This window comes from Lutra lutra, chromosome 15, assembly GCF_902655055.1.
Source record: "Lutra lutra chromosome 15, mLutLut1.2, whole genome shotgun sequence".
Lineage (NCBI taxonomy): Eukaryota > Metazoa > Chordata > Mammalia > Carnivora > Mustelidae > Lutra > Lutra lutra.
The window spans coordinates 50190075-50196798 of record NC_062292.1 but is presented as its reverse complement, the minus strand read 5'-3'; the positions used below and the strand labels follow the sequence as shown (position 1 = coordinate 50196798).

General features: G+C 39.2%; 1 pseudogene; it reads right to left on the bottom strand.

Annotated features, from left to right (window-relative positions):
• Nucleotides 1–517: 517 nt before the first annotated feature.
• On the bottom strand, nt 518–1538 carry LOC125086417 (40S ribosomal protein SA-like; annotated as a pseudogene).
• Between the last annotated feature and the right edge of the window lie 5186 nt (nt 1539–6724).

Sequence of the window (6724 nt, the reverse complement as noted above, 5' to 3'; positions counted from 1 at the left end):
AAGGTGATAGGTATTTATCACGACCTTTGTCTAATATTCCCATCACTGATTCATCAGATGGATTAATACCAAACTGCACCTGGAAGACTGTATAGACTAGATCCCTCAGATTTTTGTGCTGGGACTAAAGGGAGGGTTCCCAAAGTCTCTTGTATCTCTAGCTTACCCATAATCATCATTTTATGCACCAAAATCTTCCTCTTTCTCTCCCTCTGTCTCTTTCTCATGTTTATTTGTCAAAAATCCAAGCTGCTTTAGAACCAGAAGGTTGAGGGTTAAAACCGGGCCTTGCCCAGATAGATTCCCATATTTTAAGAAAGAAAAAGGAGAAATCTAATGCTACTTCCTACAGGTCTTCTGTTTTTTTTGTTGTTGTTGTTTGGTTGTTTGTTTGTTTTGTTTGTTTGTTTTTGTTCTTTTAGGAAAAGATTTTCTCAGTTTTCTTTTTTTTAATGACATTATGTTGGTCACCATATAGTACATCATTAGTTTTTTGTTTTGTTTTGTTTTGTTTACAAACTGTTTATTTTCCATCAACCTTATTTCCATTTTGTTTGCCTCTGTGGAAGAGCAGCTTAAGACCACTCAGTGGTTGTTCCTACCCATTCAGTGGCCTGAGCAGTGGGAGCTGCAGACCAGTCTTCAGTGGCTGGCTGGGCGCTCCAGTCTTCAGTAGGGAACTGCTGAATAGGCACAGAGGGCACCTGCACGCCTTCAGACCAGTCTGCAACTTCAGGCGGAGTAGCCATGAACTCAGGAGCTGGAGCCATCCATTCACCCTGGAATTCTTCCTTGGTCACAGCCTTTTCAGCAGCAGCCTGCTCTTCCTTTTCAATCTCTTCAGGATCTCTGTAGAAGTAGAGATCAGGCATGACCTCCCACGGGTGTTCACAGGAAATGGTGCCATGCATGCGCAGAACTTCCCTGGCCAGCATCCACCACATCAGACCCACTGAGTGAGCTCCCTTGTTGCAAGGGATGGCAATGTCCACATAGCGCAGAGGAGAGTCTGTGTTACACAGAGCAATGGTAGGCAGGTTAACATAAGACGCCTCTGTAAGAGGCTGGTGGTCAGCCCTGGGATCAGTAACCACCAGAAGTCTTGGCTCTCGGAAGGCTGTCTGGATCTGGTTAGTGAATGTTCCAGGAGTGAAGTGGCCAGCAATGGGAGTGGCTCCAGTTGCAGCAGCAAATTTCAGCACAACTCGCTAGCCAGTATTCCTGGATGATATGACACTGACATCAGCTGGGTTTTCAATGGCAACAATGGCACGAGCTGCCAGCAGAAGCTTCTCCCAGGTTCTCTTCAGATTTATGATGTAAATACCATCACTTTTCCTTTTGTAGATGTACTGTTCCATCTGGAAGTCAAGGTTGGTGCCACCTAAATGGGTTCCCGCTGCAAGGAATTTGAGGACATCCTCCTCCTTCATTTGCAGGACATCAAGGGCTCCGGACATTGTGAAAGTTTCCCGTTAAGTTACGATGGGAACGCGAAACAATGCCATATGGACCCTTCTCTGGGTAGCGCGGAAAGGACATCATTAGTTTTTGACGTAGCATTCCGTGATTCATTGTTAGCTTATAACACTCAGTGTTCTGTGCAATAAGTGCTCTCCTTAATACCCATCACCAGACTAACCCATTGCTCCACTCACATCTTCTCTAAAACCCTCAGTTTGTTTCTCAGAGTACATAGTATCTCATGGTTCATCTCCCCGTCCAGTTCCCCCCCATTCATTTTCCCTCCCTTCTCCTAATGTCCTCCATGCTATTCCATATGTCCCACAAATAAGTGAAACCATATGATAATTGACTTTCTCTGCTTGACTTATTTCACTCAGGATAATCTCTGCCAGTCCCATCCATGTTGATACAAAAGTTGGATATTTTCTGATTATCTATTGAAGGGTATATCAGCTCTTTCAACAGTTTGGTTATTGTGAAAATTGCTGCTATGAACACTGGGGTGAATATGGCCCTTCTTTTCAATACATCTATATCATTGGGGTAAAAACTCAGTAGTGCAATTCTGGGTCATAGGGTAGCTCTATTCTTCCTTTCTCCACAACCTCTCCAACATTTGTTGTTTCTTGCCCTTTCAGTTTTTGCCATTCTAACTGGTGTAAGGTGGTATCTCAATGTGGTTTTGATTTGAATTTTCCTGATAGCTAATGATGATGAACATTATTTCATGTTGTTAGCCATTTGTATGTCTTCTTTGGAGGCATGTCTGTTCATATCTTCTGTCCATTTTTTGACCTGATTATTATTATTATTATTATTATTATTTTTTTTTTTTGTATTGAGTATGAGAGGTTTATCGCTTCTCGGCCTTTTGGCTAAGATCAAGTGGAGTATGAGAGGTTCTTTATAGTTCTTGGATATCAGTCCTTTGTTGGTGGGGTCATTTGCAAATATCTTCTCCTATACCATGGGTTGCCTCTTTGTTTTGTTGAATGTTTCTTTGACTGTGCAGAAGCTTTTTATCTTGATGAAGTCCCAAAGTTCATTTTTACTTTTGTTTCTCTTACCTTTGGATATAGGTCTTGAAAGAAGTTTCCACGGTTGATGTCAAAGAGGTTACTGCCTATGTTCTCCACGAGGATTTTGATGGATTTCTGTCTCACATCAAGGTATTTCATCCATTTTTGAATTTATCATTGAGAATGATGTAAGAGAATGGTCAAGTTTCATTCTTCTGTATATAGCTGTCTAATTTTCCCAGCACCGTTTATGGAAAAGACTGTCTTTTTTTCCATTGAATATTTTTTTCTGAATTTTAGAGCTGAAGGTCCATATCTGGGCTCTCTATTTTGTTCCATTGGTCTATGTGTCTGTTTTTTTTTTTGTCCGTACCATGCTCTCTTGGTGATCGCAGCTTTGTAATATAGCTTACAATTAGGCAACGTGATGCCCCCAGCTTTGTTTTTTTTTTCTTTTTCAACATTTCCTTGGTGATTTGGGGTCTTTTCTGGTTCCCTACGAATTTTAGAATTGTTTGTTCCCACACTTTGAAAAATGCCGTTGGTATTTTGACCAGGGTGGCGTTGAAAGTATAGATGGCTCCAAGCAGCATAGACATTTTAACAATGTATATTCTTCCGATCCATGAGCATGGAATGTTTTTCCATCTTTTGTGTGTTCTTCAATTTCTTTCGTGAGTGTTCTGTAGTTCTAGAGTATAGATCCTTTACTACTTTAGTGAGGTTTATTCCAAAGTATCTTATGTTTTTTGGTGCAATTGTAAATGAAATCAATTCTCTAATTTCTCTTTCTACAGTTACATTGTTAGTCTATAAGAAAGCAACTGATTTCTATGCATTGATTTTGTTTCTTGACACATTACTGAATTGCTGTATGACTTCTAGTAATTTGGGGTAGAGTCTTTTGGGTTTCCACATAAAGTATCATGTCATCAGCAAAGAGAGAGAGTTTGACTTCTTCTTTGCCAATTTGAAAACCTTTTTATTTCTTTTTGTTCTCTGATTGCTGTTGCTAGGACTTCTAGTACTATTTTGAACAACAGTGGCAAGAGTGGGCATTCTTGTCATGTTCCTGATCTTAAGGGAAAGGCTCTCAGCTTTTCCCCACTGAGAATGATATTTGTTGTGGGTTTTTCATAGATGGATTTTATGAAATTGAGGAATGTTCCCTCTATCCCTATATTCTGAAGAGTTTTAATCAGAAAAGGATGCTGTATTTTGTCAATTTTTTTTCTGCATCAATTGAGAGGACCATGTGGTTCTTCTCTCTCCTCTTATCAATGTATTCTATCTCATTGATTTATGTGTGAATGTTGAACCACCCTTGCATCCCAGGGATAAATCCCACCTGGTCATGGTTGATAATCCTTTTAATGTACTATTGGATCCTATTAGCTAGGGTCTTATTGAGAATTTTGCCATCCATATTCATCAGGAATATTGGTCTGAAATTCCTTTTGATGAGATCTTTGCCTGTTTAAGGATCAAGGTAATGGTGCCTCATAGAATGAGTCTGGAAGTTTTCTTTCTGTTTCTATTTTTTTGAAAAGCTTCAGGGGAATATGCATTATTTCTTCTTTGAATGTTTGGTAGAATTCCCCAGTGAGTCCATCAGGTCCTGGACTCCTGTTTTTTTGGGGAGGTTTTTGATCACTGCTTCAATCTCATTACTGGTTATGGGTCTCTTCAGGTTGTCAATTTTTTCCTGTTTCATTCTTGGTAGTTTCCAGGTTTCTAGGAATGCATCCATTTCCTCTAAGTTGCTTAATTTGTTGGCATATAACTGTTGATAATAATTTCTGATAACTGTTGTTATTTCCTTGGTGTTAGTCATGATCTCTCCCCTTTCATTCATAATTTTATTAATTCAGGTACCTTCTCTTTTCTTTTGGATAAGTCTGGCCAAGGGCTTATTGATCTTATTAATTCTTTCAAAGAACCAGCTTCTAGTTTTGTTGATTTGTTCTACTGTATTTATGGTTTCTAATTCGTTGATCTCTAATCTTAATTATTTCCTTTCTTGTATGTGGGTTAGGCTTAATTTGTTGCTGATTCTCCAGTTCTTTAAGGTGTAAAGATAGTTTGTAGAGTCAACATTTTTTTTTTCTTTTGAGAGAGGCTTGGATGGCTATGTATTTCCCCCTTAAGACTGCCTTTGCCATATCTCATAGGTTTAGGACTGAAGTGTTTTCCTTCTCATTGGTTTCCATGAATTGCTTAACTTCTTTGACTTCCTGGTTTGCCCAAACATTCTTGAGCAGGATGGTCTTAGCTTCCAAGTGCTTGAATTTCTTCCAAAATTTTCTTGTGATTGAGTTCCAGTTTCAAAGCATTATGGTCTGAGAACTTGCAGGGAATAATTTCAATCTTTTGGTATCAGTTGAGACCGGATTTGTGACCCAGAATGTACTCTGTTCTGGAGAAAGTTCCATGTACTCTCGAGAAGAATGAGTTTTCTGTTGTTTCAGGGTGGAATATTCTGTATACATCTATGAGGTACATCTGGTCCAGTGTGTCATTCAAAGCTCTTGTTCCTGTGTTGATTTTCTGTTTAGATGTCCTCTCTATTGTTAAAAGTGGAGCATTGAGTTCTCATACTATTAACATATTATTATCAATATTTCTCTTTATTTTGGTTAACAGTTGGCTTATGTAGCTGGCTGCTCCTATGTTGGGAGCATAGATATTTACAAATGTTAGATCTTCTTTTTGGATAGACCCTTTAAGAATGATAGCGTGCCTTTCTGTATCTCTACTACTGTCTCGAGCTTAAAATCTAATTTGTCTGATATGAGAATTGCTACCCAGCTTTCTTTTGAGGCTCGTTGGCATGAAAGACGGTTCTCCATCCCTTCACTTTAAGTCTGGATGTATCTTTAGGTTAAAAATGAGTGTCTTGTAGATAGCATATGGATGGGTCCTATCTTTTTATCCAATCTGCAATCCTGTGTCATTTTATGGGAGCATTTAGGCCATTCACATTGAGAGTGATTATTGAAAGATATGATTTTATTGTCATGTTACCTGTAAAGTCCTTGTTTCTATAGATTGTCTCTGTAAATTTATATTCTATATCACTCTTGGGGTCTTTCTCCTTTTATAGAACCCCCTCCCCTTAATATTTATTGCAGGGCTGGGTGAGTGGTCACATATCCAGTTTCTGCTGGAAACATATTCTATCTGTTTTCTCTTTCTCTCTCCATCCATTCTAAATGACAGCCTTGCTAGATAAAGAATTCTGGGTGCCTGGGTGGCTCAGTGGGTTAAGCTGCTGCCTTCGGCTCAGGTCATGATCTCAGGGTCCTGGGATCGAGTCCCGCATCAGGCTCTCTGCTCAGCAGGGAGCCTGCTTCCCTCTCTCTCTCTCTCTCTCTGCCTGCCTCTCTGTCTACTTGTGATCTCTCTCTGTCAAATAAATAAATAAAATCTTAAAAAAATTTTTTGAAAAAAAAAATGAAAAAAAAAAAAAGAAAAGAATTCTTGGTTGCATATTCTTCTCATTTAGTACCCTGAATGTGTCTTGCCAGCCCTTTATGGCTTGCCAGGGCTTTGTGGATAGGTCTGACATTATTCTGATGTTCTTTCCTCTATACATAAGGAATCTCCTCCCCCTAACTGCTCTTAAAATGGTTTCCTTTATTTTAAGATTTGTAAGTTTTTCTATTACATGCTGGAGCATTGGTCTGTTTTTCTTGATCTTGCAAGGGGCCCTCTCTGCTCTAGGACACAAATGCTTGTTTCGTTCCCCAGGTTAGGGAAGTTCTTGGCTACAGTTTGTTCAAGCATATCTTGTAACTCTCTCTTTCTCTCTCTCCGAGATCTCTTCAGGGATCCCAATAATTCTGACATTGGAAGCTTTCATGGCATCATTTATCTAATTCTGTTTTCATGGATTTTAAGCTGTTTGTTCCAGGCCTCCTCCTATTCTTTCTTTTCTATCAGTTTATCTTCTAGATCACTAATTCATTCTTCTGCCTCATTTATCCTAGCTGTTAGAATATCTAGATTTGATTCTCATTGGTAGCATTTTTAAGTTCTGCCAAATCAGCTCTCATTTCTGCCCTTAGAGAATCTGTGTTGCCATTAATGGTCTCTTCTCTGTCCTAGCTGTTGTCTGCATTACTGTTACCCTGAAGTCTATTTCCAACATCTTGCTTATATCCATATCCATTAGTTCTGTGGCAGAGGTCACAGTTTCTGAGTCTTTCCTATTTTGGGGGTTCCCATTTAGCTACCTT